Here is a 19,287-nt window from a genome sequence, read left to right as displayed (position 1 = left end):
AACATCCATCAAGCTTTCCTTTGGTCTTCCTCTCGCTCTTTTGCCTGGTAGCTCCCCCCTCAGCACCCTTCTACCAATGTACTCACTCTCTCGCCTCTGAACATGTCCAAACCAACTAATTCTGCTCTCTCTAACCTTGTCTCCAAAAGATCCAACTTTGGCAGTCCTTCTAATGAGTTCGCTTCTAATCCTATCCAACCTGTTCACTCATTTCTGCTACCTCAAGTTCTTCTTCCTATTGTTTCTTCAGTGCCACCGTCTCTAATCCGTACACCATGGCCGGGCTCACCGCTGTTTTATAAACTTTGCCCTTCATCTTAGCGGAGACTGATATGTACGATTTAAAAAAAATATGCATACGCTGCGGCCATAAAAAAATGAAGCGCGATATGGAGAGGGATGCCTGTACGTGTGTACACGTGTATCGCTAAAAGTGTTGGTGTGTAAAGGCTGTGGATTGTGTATCCTACACTTCTGGGATGTGATGTCAACTTAAAAGCATGCCTGGATATAAAGGAATGGTAGCAACTGTGGTACTCCCTCGAAGCCCCCCGCTGTGCGTTTACACACACACATGCGCAAATTGTTTTTCTTATTTTCTTCTTATGGTTATTAGGCAAAATAGTCTGTTTCGCCAATTGCATAATAATAATTACCCATACTTTGTGTGTATGCGTATCTGTGTCTCTCTCAGAGCGCAGACGGAAAGATAACAACAGTCAAGCTCAACAGCTGCACTAATATGTCTGACACATGGGGACTCCCGGCTGGCCCGTAAAGGGCACGTGTATCGCAAAATACAAAATACAACCATTATCATCAGCAGTTACCATTCAAGGTTTGGAGCTGTGACGCAACTCTACTTCCACATTATAGACCAATTTTCTCTCGTGAATATTATTGCGAATTCCTATAATAACTAGTCAAATGAAGAGATTGAAAATATTCACCTACAGTATTTTGCTTTGAAGAATGTGGTGGATTGTGATTTCGAATGATTGTCTAGGCATGCTGCCTTGTTGGACATTCCTAAACACAAGTCTTTGTATAAATTACGACTTGGGCGGACATCGTGCTGTATGATTTGAACTTTTTATATTTCAGTAGACAGCAGATACACATCCCATTACAATGACAAACATTAGTGACAGCTGCCCGAGACTGAACCACAGTGGAGTTAATGCTCATCGGTTTAGATGACATATGAAAGCCGTATACTGTGTGTGTAAAGTTATGGGTCACATCTGTCGCCCGTACCGAAACGCAGTCTCGGTCTTTTCCGCCATCCATACTTTAGTTAATACATACAAATAGCCCTGAGCTGTTTTACTTTTTTGCAAAAAAAAAAAGTCGAGTGGAATTTAATTTGACGTAATTCTATAGACTGGAGTTTTCTGAGCAACACCAACTGTGCCTCACTTCTAGCATCCCTGGAAGCCCCAATGAAATGAAACCATGAAACCCAGCGTGCGAGTGGAACAATGAAGGTCTATGTTTGGACTTTGTTAGTGGTGGCTGTGCACCCAATTTGTCCACAGTGCAGGGCAAATGGTAAAGATTTGCTAACACGGCTTCACAGTTTACCCCAACACTGGTATTTTGAAATAATACGGTAAAGGCGTAAACAAATATGTGTTTTGCAACATAAAAACTGCAAGATCCACATCAGACTATTACAAATGAACTATTCCATTCCCTTTGACTGAATTCATGAGCCCCAATGGGGTATCCTGGAGGTGAGCCCTAACCCATACCACTCCAACAGTAGTTGTGCCGCCTCCATAGACTTGGCTTGGTCTTAGTAAGAAAGGAAGGGGGGGGGGGGGGACTGATTGCTTGAAAGGTGTGACTTTATTTGGACTGTACCATTATTAAGCATTTTAGAGCAAAACATTATGTTATGTTATTGTCACAATTATCAGGGTTGTTGATTGTGTAGCTTGTCTGTGGGCTCAGACTATTAAAAAACTATATATCACCATATCCCTCAAAAACAGATCACCGCAGGGATAATCACAGATCATTTGTAAAATGGTGGTTTTAGTTCAGTTTGGGGTCTTTCCACTCCGCGAAGTGGGCACCGGTGTGAGGTCTGTCTGCTTGCTGTCAACCCAGGCCACAAGACTCCACAGTCACGACATCCATACCACAAGATATACCCACAGACTCAAGTTACATAAAATATCGTGTTAGCCCAAAGTTACCATGTTAGCAAATATGTTCTTGTGTTCTTTTGTCCAGAGTGTATTGAAAGAAATTGCTTTGATTGAATGTGACTAGAGGGTAGTTTATCCTTGTGGCAATTTGAGAGGCTGTCATCAATGTACTTGTGCAGGGGACTCTTCTAACACTTTATCAACTCCTGTAAATATAGATAAAATTATAGCATTGATGGAGCAGTTGGGTATGAGTGCTGGAAAGAGGACATACCACTTGGCAGTGGTGTGATGGATGAATTTCTAGTCCAACAGTTATCGTGTACAGTTGAAGCAGAGTCGCAAGAGCATATTTCAAGTTCAGATTACTTTTCCGTAAATGCATCTGCGTAAAATGAATGACGAACCAGGTAAAATTGTGTTATAAAGTCAACTGTATGCATGTGGCTTCATTACAGACCACACCAAACAATTAAGAAAAGCACGTTGCTTTGCTGTTAGCTTTGCTTACAGCATTAGCATTTTTAGACCAGCATTTCAATTTTTCCTAGCAAGTCCGGAGGCTCATACGGAAAAAAATTAACAAATACCCAATACCAGATCACAGAATTACAGCTCCAAAATAATAATTTACCGACTTCCCCAAAAGTGATATGGATATGGCATACAGCTTGGATATGAAGTTTGAATAAAGGAGCGGTGGAGGACACATTTTGAAAAGACATCTGGTTTCATTTTGCCCCTGGGGTCGGCGCACTTCCCCATCATTCCGCTTCCGTTTCTTCCACCATGTATAGTATGGACATGACAAGCGTCCACCTTTCTGAATGCAATCCACATAGAAAGGAAACTCCAGATCACTTGATAAATCATTTGAAGCTTTTCTCTGTTCTTTATCAAGCGCTCTCCCACACTCTACTGACTCAGCGCCTCAACTGTGATAAATCAAACAATTGCTGTGGGTTTCTCTGCATTTTACAGTACTGGGAAACAGAGTGAGAACAAAACACATGAAACCAAAAAAGGCAGCTTTGAAGGCCCAACTCTCAACCACAGGGTCTGAATCCAGCTTTTACCTCACACACAGCTGTGGGTGAGCATCATTATTGTGTCACATTCTCCCAATAGAAAGCCACTTGAAGTTTTGCATGAAGCAGTTAATTTGAAATTGGAAGAAGGGACAAAGGAATACCAGCTTCGGGACTACAGACTTTCCAGGATAGTTTTGCAGGAGGGATGCCGCCTTTTTTCCTACGTTGACCAAGAGAGTTATTGGCTTTGGAAAGCTTTCACCAGGCAACTCGGTGACAACACAGGGTTTCAATCACAAGAGGCTACTTCCCCTTTACATTTTGCGTGGCACTGCTAAGCTGTCATTATGTGGAGTCTGTCTCCACAATATCAAAGTTAAAAAATAAAAAACAAAAATGGCAAATGTCTGACTCCAGCCAGAAGTATACAGTTACCACGCTTTGCAACACAGTGGTCTCTGACTTCTGAGGCATTTCAGTATTGTGAAAGATGAGTGTAAGCATGTGTGAGTTGAACCGAGCAGTATTGTTGCAGCGCGAGGGAGCCACGGCATCAGTGTGGTTGCCAAAACCCAGCGCAGACATGCGGCACCAGACAGCCTGCATTGACACAGGGCTCGCACAGCCTGATTATACTGTGTAAAAAATAGCATTCCCTGAAGAGAATGGACTATTTCACAGTCTCCGGGATCTGAATTCATTTCACTAAAATGAATCCTGTCAGTCATGCAGCGTGCAAGTTTCCATATTGGCTTTCAGATACGAGCTGTAAGAGATGAAAGTGTGACGTGCACTGAAAAAAAAAACCTAACCATTTGGAGAGTGTTAAGCGTTATTAAATCATCACTAATTAGAGGAGAAATTCAGACAAATATTATAACGAGAGGATTTCTATTTTTCGGTGGAAAACACCATTTAGGTTAAAAATGTCCCATTTAACCTTTTAATTTATTTCCTATTACTCATTTTTAGGCATTGGGCAGCAAGGCGGGTGCAAGGCAGCTCTTTATTTTGGTGCCTGTTTTAAATTAAAAAGTGTTTCCATTGATAGAACTGTCACCATGTGTTAGCAAGGCTTTTATCCAGAATCTTGGAACCTGATGTTGGACATTTTCTTTCAATCTGAATCTCTTGGAGGGCTAACCAAAATAAAAAAACGTTTCATGCAAAAAAAAAACAAAAACAAAAAAAAAAACGTATGCAAATGCTTTTTTTCATTACATTTATAATTGATTTAAACATTCAAAAATTACAGAAACAAAGTTTTGAACACAGGTGACGAGCATATGGCAGCTAGCTAGTTAGAGGCTAGTGGTTAGGAACTTGTGCACTGGGGGCTCACATGCTAACATAATCTACATTTTCAGTTTGTGCTCCTTTTTTGTCAAAAAACATGACACATCATCGAACAAAAAGTTCCATTTTCCATTGAGTCATATGTTTAAAATAACAAAACAAAAAAAACAATAGAAATGGAAACAAATCGAGAAAGAAAAACTGAAAACATTAACAACTAATAACTCCAAAGATCGCCAAAGACAACCAACACAAAACATAACACGCACAGTTATGTAATCCTTTGATGCTGAAAGAGGTCTGGTGAGGTGCAGCCTGTGACAGAAATTGGCATGTGCAAAGTGTGTAATCACATATGGGGGGCATCCAGAACCCTCCCCCAATGACGAATGGATTTATAGTGTAAGTACAATGAAATTTTCCATTCACGTAGTATTTGGACCCGCAGGGAATGGTTAATTTTTTATTTATTTTTTTTTTTTGCATATGGTCCTGTCATGTGGTTCATGATCACACCTGGACAGTTGCAGTCTACGTTTCCAAACTTGTCCTTGTGTTTATCCTCGTCGTACAATGACTCCTACTTGAAATCGAACTAATTTCTGTAAATCTTTCCATCAGTTTTTAATCATCCACGAGATGGTTGGATAACCAATGACCATTGATGTAGGCCACATGAATGGTTTAGAACACTTGTGAGGCGGCGCGATATGTAAAGTTAAAAATCTCAGTGCTTGAGTGCTATTGCACTGTATATGATCACTCACAGAAGGACTTCTGTCCAATGAAATTGACTTATTGGAGCTAAATGTTGTATAAATGAGTATCTAGATCAAAAATCTCAAGTCTTTTCTCAAACCAGATGTTGGTCATAAAACCAAGATTGACCCGTGCGAGATGACCTGATGCCACAAGGGAACAGTTCTGATGGAAAATACAACACAAACGGAAGAAATAGCAAAAGTTAGGCTAACTGTTGGCTTTGACAGTAACTAGATTGCAACTGACTTTTTTTTGCTATCTTTTTTATTGTGGCGAATTATTTTTGACGTTATACAAACACTTGATACAACCAATTTCTCCTGTATTTGTTTCCAGTAACAGCAGGAGTTTCATCGTTTGTGGGTCATCCAAAGTGTTTTAACCACAGAGATGAATTTTCAAGTTTGAGGGATAGTATTACACATGCATTTGTCGTAAATATTGAACATATCTAACATTTACGATTGTCTGCCTGCTCGCCAGGAAAATGAGAAAAATCTGTTACAGACATCCCAATGATCAAATTGCTCAGGTCTTCAGCACGTACGCTCATATTTTTAAATAAAATATAAACCTGTGATGTATGTGTGTGGATAGGATTAGACGCGTGTGGTGGTGTGATAATGAGGTAGGAGACGGTGATCTAATGCTGTCGAGATGAAGGCCATTCCTGTCTTGGCAAACGGCCGCGATTGGTCATCGCCTCGCATCTTCTCGGGGAAAAGCATCTTAATCCCGATGCTGACTTTGGTTTCAGACAGGTCACCACACACATATGTGACATAGTGACATGTGTGTAGATTACGTAGGCCTGTTTTAATTAGTAAAGATACTGTACAGAGAAACGTCTCTCACCCATCCCCAAACATCTTGGATTTCAACAGAGAGCTGCAATGTCATCCAATCCCGGCTGGCCTCTAACCTCGCAGCAAACTGTTTAATGGTAATAAACTATTAATAAGTCAAAGAATCAATCAGTTGAATCATAATGTTGTGCGGCCGAGTGCAACGTCTACAGTCTAAAGCAGGAGCATGACTCATCCATCCAAGGTTAGTTGCAGATATGTTGTACGTGGTTAGAGGTGTAGCCCAGTCAAACAGTGCCTCCTTGAAAAACTGACAATAACAAGTCTGTATGCCAACATAACCCGGCACCCACATTTTTATTCAGTTGTGATTTTCCGTCAGTACAGGAGGTGAAACTTGGCGAAAGATGAGAAGGAAAACGTTGAGAGAATCTCTTATCTCTCCATCCATCAGTATTTTAGTAATGAAATAGGCAGCTCGGTGATATCAAAATCCCTAAAGATAAACAATTCCACAGATGCCAGGGCATATTCAGGGTGCACTGCTGTAATGCGATGGGGTGGTTGCCGATTTGAGGGAGGATCATTGCTATCCGCTCTGGCCAGAAAGCGGAAACATGATTGAAGCCTAGGGAACAAGCAGATGAGAGAAGGACCTGGGCAGAGGAGACAGTGGGGCTGAGGAGGGAGCCGGGGGCCGTTGGGCGGCATGTTCAAATTCCTAATACCATGAAGGAGTTATATTCTGAAGGCCAGCATGGGGGCAGACTGTTGACAGACTGATAGACAGAGCCCCTGGTCTGAACCATAAGGAGTGCCTCGGGTCTACAGTACAGTAACCCTTCATTTCTCTGTTGTTTATTAGTGTATAAATCACAGTGATGTTTTTTGTTATCGTGTTAAGTGCCAGCATGTGCCACAGAAAACAACCACTCCAAGGGACCAACAACAAGCATATCAGGAATGACAACAAAAGAAATCTTCACAGAAAGCACCATTGGTGTCTGGCCAAGAGAATGTCTTTTTACTCTGTGAAATCAGACAATGGTCACAGTGTGAAGTCTACATGATGCCATCGCTTAGTTAAAAAAACATTTTACCTGACATTTACCTATCTTTACAGTGGAACCATTTTCTTAACACAGCACCAAACAAATATGTGACTAAGATAACTCCTGCTTATGAAACTCGTCTTTATTTACTCACAAATACTGTATCCTTACTCTGCTTAAAATGTAGGCTGTTTTAGTTGAACACAAAGCAATTATTCTGTTGTATGAAAGGAAACAGGTGGGTGCACTTGTACCTTCTGCCTTCTAGTGGAAGAGAATCTAATTGTCCTGCCTCTTTTGTCACTATTTGTTGCTGGCATAGTTAGACAAACAAAGATCCATTAGGGCCTATTTGTAGTAAATGATTTTCTGAACATTGATCCATCCATCCATTTTTCTGAGCTGCTTATCCTCACGAGGATCGTGGGAGTGCTGGAGACTATCCCAGCTGTCATCAGGCAGGAGGCGGGGTGGACCCAAAACGGGTTGCCAGCCAATCGCAGGGCACATGGAGACAGAAAACAGTCTGACTCACAATCACACCTAGAGGCAATTTAGAGTGTCCAACTAATGCATGTTTTTGGGGATGTGGGAGCGAACTGGCGTGCCCGGAGAAAACCCACGCAGGCACGGGGAGAACATGCAAACTCCACACAGGTGGGGCTGGGTTTGAACCCCGGACCTCAGAACTGTGAAGCCAATGCTCTAGAGTTTCCACTGTGCCATTTTCTGAACAATTAAGTAAAATTGGATAATTTTCCGTGGCGCTGTGTTTTTGAATCACTGCCCAAGATTGCATGTAAATAGCATGTCCATATCAACAGTCATGTCACTCTCTAGAATAATGACAATGCTTTAGTGCCAAATTTATTTCAGATGATGTCACATTTCACGTCTTGAAACCGAGATTAACGCATTTGGGAAGCGGAATGAGGTAACTTGTTTGTACTTATTAAAAAATAAAAATAAAAAAAGATTAGTATGCTTCATGGCAATTTTTCTTGATTTTGGAACTGATAATGTGTTCATTTGTTCTTACTTTTCACGGTGTTAAATGACTGCACATGGTGTCTAGTGATAGCGATCTCCAAATAATGTGAAGCACCCATCTGAAAATGGCTCACATGCCGATTGAGCTGAGGGACCCTCAGAACCTTTGACTGCATGTTTTCTTGGGTCAACTTAAGCCGGTGATCTCACTTGCATAGCAGTACACTGGTCCTGGCTAAAGTAAAAAGATACAGAACAGTACATGGTCTGCATGTTTGGTTCTTTCACACAATTACTTTTCTCCGGGTTCACAGTAAAAAGCATACGTGTGGCAAATAACAACTTGGTTGGAGTGTGTATTACATAACAAAGTGTGATTCTTCCAAACAAAAAGGTTATTTTCTGTTAAATGAAACCAGCTGAGATTTATACTTTCTGAAATGTATTTTGCAAGGCCTGTTCAGAGATAAGCCACAAATAGAAGGGTGGCTTCAACCCATGTGCTTATTAGAAGTATTAGAAATTTGTGGCTTTCTACACATTAATGCTTTCATTTTAACATTGTTGTGTCTCGTTCACAATGCAGCTGAAGTGACCCAAACTGCACGAGAGTTTGTTTTAGGCACGCCAAGGTCCAAATGAGGTTTTTCACGCTTGACCAAACAGGCAATTGCTGTAGAGATTCCTTCAAACGCGAACAAAATATGAACTCGATATTTAAACTTGACCCTGAAAAAACAACAACCTTGACCTAAACTACCTATGCCTTCTTTTGTAAGGTAATACACTGTAGATGAATGAAATTTCAAACAAAAGACTGGAGAAAAAGACGAAACGTCTATCCAAGAATGAGATTTATGACATTAGATTCCTTGCAAGATCCAAACAGCTGCCAGAGCTTTATCATGCTACCAAGTGAGTCATTGCAGCAAGAATCCAATCGATGGGCGGCATTTTCTCCCGACACAGGAGAAAATGATTGATGAAAGTGTTATGGTAAACAGTGGGTTGTTAAGGCGAAATTTGCCTCCAGATACGCCGCCGAGGCAGAGGGGAAATATTCCGACTTGCGGAAGATTTACACAAACCAGACGCCCAAATGGATAAGTCTGACAGAATCAGAGATGAAAGGGGATGTTTGAAAGTTCTAGGCAGGTGTGGCTCCTGTTTTCATTTTTCAACTTCTCCAAGAAACTGGGTTGCAATGGCTCTATTGTGTACCCCACTTAAAAAAGGAAACAGAATTTAATGTGGTGTTTTAACTGCAACTACAGTATTTATGACTACTGGTTTTCTGAAGGAAAAATGCAATCATATCACAAATTAAATACAAAAAATGGACTATTATGGCAAAACCTTCCCTCACACGAATTAGGTAGAAGACAGAGACAAATCTAAATATTTTCCCCACTTTTACATTTCTCTCAAGAATTGTACTTCCTCCTTTGGAACACAATGGAGGAATGACCGGAGGATGAGAAAATAAAGCCCACCACGGGGACTTCTCAATGGCGTGCAAGAAGCCACAGAGACCACGAGGAACTCGGGGTGGGAGTAGAAGAGTGTGCGTTACGGCCTGTAAAATGCAAAGTGGGTGGACTTGAATGGGATTTGAATGGGTAGGTGAGTGACCAAGTGAACCAGGAGGGAAAAGATGGATAGAAACCAGCCAACTTTGGACTGAAAAGATGCATGAGTTGCTCCACAGATACAACCTCTTTACTCCCTTCCGCTAGCCAAAACCCATTGGATTTTCCTACAGAGACCTCAATTTGTTAAAGTCCAACATCAGTTCTCACAATTTTTTGGCTTCTTCCACACATGAATAAAGTTGCTGGTGGAGCATTCCAACCAGAAGGAAACGATTATGTAGTCACACACGCAAAACTACTGCATATCTCAAAGCTTAACAAACGAGCCTCCTCCTTCTGTGTCACACAGAACACAGAGGGGGAAAACGGCCAATCTGGACCAATCAACAGCAACGGAGAAGAAATCCCAAAGCCAGACGAGCAGAGATCCGGTAATGTCCAACTCTCTTGGCGGGAAATGAGACCCCAATCGAACACCGATAAAGACCTCGAACCTCAAGCTTGCGGTCTTGATATGGTAATTGTAAGAATTGTCAAAGCTTTGCTTATATTAACAGGGAGTGGTGTGGCAAAATAAAGAACAATGTGTAAATTTTGCAAGACTGTGTAAGAAGATCTCTCCCAAAGAGGAAAGATAATGTTGGTTCACAATAAAAACGGTACTTTTTCCTTCCATTTTGAATTGATTTTAGGAAAGTCTACGCAGAGTTACCTCTACGCAGACCTCTCATTAATCAAGCAATTTTAAAGTCAAAAGACGCTCGCAGGCGAGCTGAACAACAATGAAAGGGACTATAAAAATGATGAGATATTTGTTGGGAAGAGAAAGATGGCTGAAGATTTATGTGTTTATGGCTTCATTGTGTTGCTCGGATGCTTGGCAGCCAGCATGTGGGTCTCTTGCAGTGTGCAGGCCAAGGAAGCAAACGGTTGGCGCGGCGCCCATTCTTGTTAAGAACCCCAAGCCGACAGAACCGTCAGCACTCAGTGACACCCAGATGACAAAAGGGAGAGCTATGCATTGCAAATACTTGTTGAAATAACATGCAGAACAGCAGTGCTATAGTCATGCATGTGCCTGCTTAACTGAACCCACCCACCAGTCTATTTCCATACCCCCTTTGCTACTGCCTGTAAAAGAAGCCATCTCGGCGCGCTCCATGGAACAGATGGTGCCGGAGTGATTTCAGAGAAACAACGAGACTTCATTACAAAGATGTACAATTAAAAAAAAGCATTGAGATATTTAGAAGAAAAATGATTAATACAGTGTTCCATTGTCCTGAGCTCTGGGGCTCAAGACAAATGTCATACCGTGACGCGGTACCTCCGTCCATTGCCACGGCAATGGAAAGAGGTTTCCACTACTTTGTGTACCAGGTTGGTTCCGTGGTAGAAACGTGTGATTTTAGGTGGGAATTAAATTGAACTTTTACATTGGAACAGCGACATACATAACTGCTGGGATGCAGCCTACTTTAAATCCAAACCAGTGGGAAAAGGCACCAGGCTACTTCCTGTTTGACTGCTTAGCTACCAGCATGCCGCCAACATCCCCGCGCCATCCTGTTGCCTACCCCACGGTTGGCACAGGAAAAAAAAACAAGTGCAGTGTGTCGACACCTTTATGGGGCCTCACTTTTCCCTTCAGAATGTGGGCTGCTCGAGAGCAAGTAGGCCCTCCTGACCACTGTCGTCGTCATGGTAATGAAAGTCATACTCTGCATTGGCTCCGGAAAACAGGGGGGCAGGATTAGTAGTCTGATATTTTGAGCAAGAATAGGCAATATTAGACTTTAAATATATATAAAATGTATGTATTTTATACAGTGTATTCACCAGATACCAGTGTTGATATCATCAAGAATGTAATTATGTTGCTGGTATTACGACCGTTGGTTTCTAAATTGGGTTTGTTCCCAACCCTGTTGACTTCACTTCATTTCACCATCTGTGATGGTGAACAAAAGATTTTGATTTAATCTTCTATGACAAGAAGGAGCACTTAGTTAAGATGTAGACTAAACGAGAGTGCATTATGTATCGTATAGTTCAGACTATAACCCACAACTTTTTAACACTTGGTTAAACTTCTGCAGCTTAAACAAAGATGTGGCTTATCTGCAGCACTGTTCCCTCCTCGTCCTTAGATTCTCTTTCACGCACCAGAATTTGTTTTAATGAGCTCCTAGTCTTCATGGTTTAAGATGTAAAATCTAATTCACAACGCAATTGACCTGACCACTAAATGAGTTCAATCAAAGAACTGGACCTAAACTTGCAGTAGATAGGTGGACGAAATGACGCTGGAAGAAGCAACGTGGACAACCATTTGTTGCAAGATGACAAAGTCTAGCCATGTCCACATTTCGTTGTGAAAAGAAGTAGTATCATTATCTGTCCATTATCCAAGCCGCTTATCCTCACAAGGGTCACGGAAGAGCCGGAGCCTATCCTAGCTAGCTTCGGGCGAAAGGCGGAATACACCCCGAGCTGGTCGCCAGTCAGTCGCAGGGCAAATATCAACACCATTACAGAGCGAGAATCGATCCTACGCTGCCCACACCAATCCAGCGTGTATACCACTACACCATCAGTGACCTGTATTATCATGACTTCATGGTATTTCCAATTCTGTTTATTTCCTACAATAAAGGTGATTTTTTTAATTCTTTTTTTACAATTGTATACAAAGCGGTGCGATATAATGGTACATAATCGTAGAGCGGTGTAAAAACATTGACAGTATGATCATTTATATATACATATATTTTATATTTCCTTCACTACTTGTCACCACTGAATATAGCGGTTTAGTTTTCTTTCTCCACTTAGCAATAAGATTTCTACCAGCGAATTGAAAAACTGTTCGTACTACCAGATATTCTGAAAAAGTTGCCAATATCGAGATTTTTTCATTTTATTTCTATTCAGGTTTTATTCAGTAAACTGTGTTCCAAATAAAATAAATACAACTTTGAAAAAACCTTTTTTTTTGGAATATAACAAAAAATACTAAGATAGTCGGCACGGTGTCACAGGTGTAGAGCTTTGGCCTCACAATTCTACGGACTGGGGTTCAAATCTCGGCCCCACCTGTGTGGAGTTTGGATGTTCTCCCTGTGCCTGCGTAGGTTCTCCGGGCATTCCAGTTTCCTCCCACATCCCAAAACATGCATTAAGTGGAGACTCTGAAAATTGGTCCTAGGTTTGATTGTGGGTGCAACTGTTGTCTGTCCCTCTATCGCCTGTGATTGTGTCTATAATTGTGTCCATAATGACATTATTTATTATGTATAATGCAAGGAATACATGTGATTAAAAGCTACACAGTGTTTTTTATATGAAAGTGAAAAGCAAATAAAGGTCCAATATACTGTTATGACTAATTCTGCCAATTTTTTCTGTGTAAAAAAGTTTTTCTGTCCTCTCCCAGGCCTTCTTTTTTCAGAGGTTGTCACATCTATCATAGGTGAGAAAGGCAGAAGAAAAGCAGGGGTTGGCATGTTATTTTATGACTCCACATGTCTTTTAAGTTGTGCCTTGCTCCACCCCCTCAATTTTATTCTCCCCCCTCAGTTTTCACTCAGCAGGCCGGAACCCTGCAAACTCTTCCTGTTGTGATGTGTCATGTCTACTCGGGGGACTTCAGAGGCGTAGCTACAAAACAAACACGATTGGGACTCTTGCACATTCACCCGGAGATACGCAATGTTTTTGCTTCCCTATTAGGTCCATAAACACTTTTCTTTCCCGCCCAGAGTGATTAAATGAGACGTGTAGCGATAGATTCCGGATATCCTCCCTAATTTCAGCATGAGCTCATGGTACGCCGCGATGTCCTCCTGTGTCCAAGCATCAGCCTCTAGAGCAATACCTCTGCTGGTCAAAACATCTGCGGAGAAAAATATATGCAGACCTTGACAGAGAGCAAAAGGGTGGGAAATGATGCCGGGACAAGTGGGACAAAAATAATGTACATGACCAATAACACGAGAGATTTCCAGACAAATGAGGACGTCATAAAAAAAAAAAAAAAAGATGGATGGTCCTGAGTTTGATGACAGTGATGAATATAACAGTCGAGTGATTTATCAATAATGCCACACAAACGCTGACGTTCATGCCATTCCCAAACACGCACACCAGCTGATTTACACAATTCACCCATTCAACAAGTTAATTTAGAAGCGTTACATTATGTTTTATCATAGCTAAAGACAAAGGCATTGGATTTTCAACCAGAGTTGATTGAATAAAAAGACAAATATATGAATATATATATTGAATTAGACGTATGGATAGATGGAAACATTAGATACAACATTTCACAAGGTGATATTTTACCAACATGCATACTTGCTGCGTATATCAGATGTTTATTTGCTCTATGGACAATGGTGGCCTACTGCATCCTTTCCATGTTGTGTTTACAGACAAATGGCCTTCTTTACTGTAAAGTGGACTACAAAGAGACGTTTGTGGCAGCAAAAATGAATAAGCGGTCGGGGAAACAATCCCGCCTTAGTCCAAGTAGAAACAAAAAGATTTGTTCTTTGGGAAAAAAAAAACAGTACACAGTATCAATACTAGATAAAACGCACGGTGTCGTCTTTCGGTGTTTAATAACAACGTTACTACACCAACTAGTGTCATATCCAGTACATGCTTGAATCCATCAAGCATGCAATAACGGTCAAGGAGTTGAGCTTCAACCTTTTCAAGATAATTATCGGGACTTCCTTATCCTTCTGCTGAGACCACTCATTTTGAGGTCTCTCATTAAGCAAGGGCCACAAAGTGTCCCCATGGCTTGGGTTGTTGCTTCACTGACTTTTTGTCTTTTGCACTATTGCCAGCAATGCCTCCCGGGACACACAACCTGGAGTGTTCCTGGCTGATGAGACAAGGATCAGCTAATTATGTCGCCTCAGTGAGAAAATGTACCGTCCTTGCCATTGCGTCTCTCACACTTACACACATACACACACACTTGCTCGCCGTCTCTTTCACACTCTGTCACTTTTTCTCTTATGAACTTCAGTGAAGGGCACATACAGTTTTCATACATTTACAGGAGAATGCAATCGAGGGCAGGGAAATTTATTTCTTAAAAAAAAGCATCTGTCAACTCTTGTTAGGACAACTTGAGCTGGTAGGCTGTCAGTCTGCTTAGCAAGGGTGCATAACACTACGTATGCATGTTCGCATATAGCACAGTGCAAGACATGTGACTACTAGCATATGACCATCACCTTCTTCACTTGTCGTTCCATTCGAAAAAAAAGGAAAACAGAAGCAGAATTCCTTCCTTGCCTGAAATGACATTATGAATACGGACAGTTCAATGTCCGAATTATGTACGACATTTAACAGTCGCCCTGCGTGAAGGTTGAACTCTAAATTGTTTGACCTTTAAGGCATTCAAGCTTTGAGGTATGCAGAGGTTGTAAGTAATGAAGTACAAATATTTTGTTACTGAGTATTTATTTTTCTGTGCACTATTGTATACGGCACGGTGGAGCAGCTGTAAAGCGTTGGCCTCACAGTTCTGAGTTCCAGGGTTCGATAAGATCGTGTTGAGTTTGCATGTTCTCCCCGTGCCTGCGTGGATTTTCTCCGGGCACTCGGGTTTCCTCCCACATCCCGAAAATAGGCAACATTAATTGGACACTCTAAATTGCCCCAAGGTGCGATTGTGAGTTTGAATGGTTGTTTGTTTCCATGTGCCCTGCGATTGGCTGCCAACCAGTTCAGGGTGTACCCCGCCTCCTGCCCGTTGACAGCTGGGATACGCTCCAGCACTCCCGTGACTCTTGTGAGGATAGGCGGCTAAGAAAATGGATGGATGGACTATGGTATACAGTATAGTGGAGTCTAGGCGCACATCACTTCTGCATTTGGCGTGAGGCTGTCGAGGCCCACCGCAGGGTCCGCTGAAGGAGCAATTTCCTCGTCTTTGAAAGATAAAAATCTCTGACGGCACTTTGACTTTGGAAAGCAGTAGCACCAAATTATGGAACCCCAAATTATCACACATTTGAGAGCAGAGGTTATTTTTCAGAAGGGTAGCGTTTCAGTAGCTTGTGACATTTTGACTGCTGTTATGCCACTGACCATTTCATTGGCAATTCTTAAAGTGTTGCCATTCTGATTCTGAATTCTGAATAAAATTAAATTGCTTGTAAACTATTTTTCTTTAATTTGGGTTGATTAAGAACTTAAATGTCATTTTGTAGCATTTATACTTCTATTTACTGCTGTCTGAGCAGTAATTTACAAATTTGAGAGGCCGCGTCTATCCTTTTCGTATATTGTGTCATTCATTTTATGGTTGATTTAGGAATCAACTTCTTCACTTCAGGCTGGAAATATGAGCAGCAAAGACGTGGACAAAACTCAAGAATGTCAATGTCGATGAGTATGAATACTAAACAAATCATCAGTGTCATGTCTTTAAATAAACACCGTTCACTTTAGAGTGCGGAAAGTTTGGACAGGCACTACAGACTTTACACAGACGCATGTGAAAACAATGAAGATCTCTGGACTTAGCTACCAAAAGTAGTAGCGTTATAAGGCTTCTGTAATTCTGTGAACGTTGCCACTTATTTCATAGTTCTGGATTTGAAAAATAATGTCTGCAGGAACAAAAATCCCTTCAAGCAGACTCGGTAATTTTATTTTTTAATTTATTTTTTTTCCTGATGAAATATTTGATTTTCAGTCTGATTTTGGGTTGTCCACATTTTGGTCACAGCCTGATATGTCCAGTTCAGAAGGTGATGATATTTCCTTCTTGTACTACTACGTGTACTTTGGTGTCATTTTCATAAATTAAGTCTGGACTTGTACTTGAGGCAATAATGGAATAGTGATAAAACAATTTAGTATCCATTTTTTTTAAGCGATTGTTGAAATGCCTCTGAAGAAACAAGATCCACATCCTCCCAAATGAGGTATTGCAATTGCGTGCAGGTTAATTCACGCCTATATAATCCGGTTTTCTCAGCTCAAAGTTGTATTGATTACATCAACTCATACTACAAAGAGCTTTGAAAAGATTTCTGATTGATGACGTGACACAGGCGTTTGCTTTTTAAGCCTTTCTGCAGGGTGGTCGCATCCTGTCACACAGACACACTATGACGTGCACGGCTGTTTGTAGCCGTGTTTGTACCGTGTCAATCGACGACAACATCCTATATTTTGCGCTTTTTCAGAATATTAAATTAGTGATTGAACATAATTTGGCTGGAGCTGTTGTCTTTTGTGAGCGTGTAACCGTATATGGTAGCAATATAAGGTATAATACCACCTCAAAATGAGCAATGTTTGAAAACACAACCCAGATTCTTTTTTTTTTCATTTTCATTTTGAGGTGGTGGTGGTTGTGGGTTTCTGCCCAACAGTGACAATGTTGTAAATATGACAAAATACTGCCACTTTATAGTACAGTGCATTTTTTTTCCCCTCACACTGGGAAATTTGGTCTCCACTTCTACCAATGACTTTACAACAAGACATGGTGGGACATGAAGATTTTGACACTGGAAAAGTCGCATTCCAAGTGGAATTAGTTATTTACCAATTGCTCCAATACATATTTATATTATTAGAAATGACATTTGACATTAATGGAGATTTTCTTGAGCAAAAAAATACATAAAATCTACTTCTTCATGATATATGGCCCATCTAGACCCAATATGGCCTTTAGGCTAAGATGAATATGTTTAGTTGCTTTAACAAGACAAAACATTATCCATCCATCCATTTTCTTTGCCGCTTATCCTCACGAGGGTCGGATGTAGGGCTGGAGCCTATCCCAGCTGACACCCTGAACTGGTTGCCATTCAATCGCAGGGTACATAGAGACCAACAGCCACACTCACAATCACACCTGGGGGGAATTTAGAGTGTCCAATTAATGTTGCATGTTTTGGGGATTTGGGAGGAAACTAGAGCGCCCGGAGAAAACCAACCCAGGCACGGGGAGAACATGCAAACTCCACACAGGCGAGGCCGAGATCAAACCTGGGTCCTCAGAACTGTGAGGCCAATGCTTTACCAGGTGAGCCACCGGGCCACCAGGCAAAACATTATTTAATTCAAATGACGATGACAAAAAAAAATATGTCCAAGCTCTAACATTACGCAAGTAGTGATTGTCTACACCTAGTTGACGAGGCACAGCCCATCATGGCAACTTTAAGCTATCCTAGGTCAAACCTTGCTCTGTGGTTGATGCCTTCCGTCAATCACCAGAACATGACCATCAATTCATTTTCTTTTCCTGAGCAGTGGATTAGGAAGGTGTGTTTGTTTACATGAAGCGGCGAGAAGAGACCGGAGGGGCCAGCCTGGGCGTATCTGTGCGCGCGTGCATGCCCGCATGTGCGCGTATGTCTTAGAAAAGCTGAAACTGATAAGAAAGCATGTGCTTATTGTTATAGGGGATCTTAAGGTGGATTTGTAACATAAAGAGATGGGACCACCTGATAGACATTTGTGCTGAACGCTGATGTCAAGATTCCTGGTTTGGCGTGTGTTTGAGCAACATGAAACTTTATTTGAATATTAATACACTGTCTGAATAAACTTGGGGAACAAAAATCCCATAGCATTTACGAATGTGCTTGTGTGTTTCTAGGGTCATGACATGACAACTCCCACTCAAGACAAAGCACAGTAGGGCCTTTTGCACTGTCCAAACAAGGGTAGGCCAATGAAAACACGCAACGCAGACGTGCACACTATTTTTCATCTCACGGGCACTTCGTCCACTACAGTTCACACTTCGGTGAGGTTTGGAACAATAGAAATCCCTTTATATTAAAACCGCAGTCATACAAAACTAACTGAACTGAAAGTTATGATAATAAAACATCGCAATTTACGAGCATCTTGTGAATTTTGTCATACAATTTGCAGGCAAAGATTCAGTTTTGCACAGAGCCTTGTAGGCACTGTACACTCCTCATGCTATTTCATATAAGAGCTAATTAGGTGGGCAAATTTATCAGCTAAAACCACATTGCAGTTACTTCAGAACTGTAAACGAACCATATGAGCCACTTGCTACATTCCACACTCACAGACGCCACAGAGACTGTCCGTAGAAGGCTTTGCATGCGGAGGGCTTGTGATGTCATCCTCTTCAGCCACAGTATACCTTCCTGTATCTGGTGATATCACATTGTTATTTTTCCATTTTAGCCTTTTCTGGCCGCACGGAGCGTTGGATCTTCATTCAGCCAGACGGGCTCAGACATGAGGTAAGATGTGACGGAGCTTAATGATGATGAAAAGGGCAAATACCAGAAACACTTTCAAACATTTCTCCTTGTATTAGTGGAGTGGAAGTGAGGAGAGACCCGATCAACTCCAACACTGTGGGACCTCCTTGGGAACACGCTTGGCGGTGCTGTAAATTCATAATAGTCAAAAGTATTCATTTCTATGACAGCAATGTTACTTTTAACAAATTCCATTTCCATTTTCATATTTGGGGATCAGATCTGTGGCGTGTACTCATTCATTACAAATCTTGGCCCATTTCCAAGCAGCCTATTGTCTTCTGAGAATAATTGCAAGCTTCT

General features: G+C 41.3%; 1 protein-coding gene across 1 annotated transcript in view; it reads right to left on the bottom strand.

Annotated features, from left to right (window-relative positions):
- The window catches only part of LOC133510697 (glypican-5-like), a 126,060-nt gene that overhangs the window by 92,131 nt on the left and 14,642 nt on the right, over positions 1 to 19,287 (bottom strand). The window lies entirely within an intron of this gene.

Source organism: Syngnathoides biaculeatus, chromosome 13 (assembly GCF_019802595.1).
Source record: "Syngnathoides biaculeatus isolate LvHL_M chromosome 13, ASM1980259v1, whole genome shotgun sequence".
Taxonomy (NCBI): domain Eukaryota; kingdom Metazoa; phylum Chordata; class Actinopteri; order Syngnathiformes; family Syngnathidae; genus Syngnathoides; species Syngnathoides biaculeatus.
The sequence above is the reverse complement of the archived record's forward strand: the minus strand, read 5'-3'. Positions and strand labels throughout refer to the sequence as shown.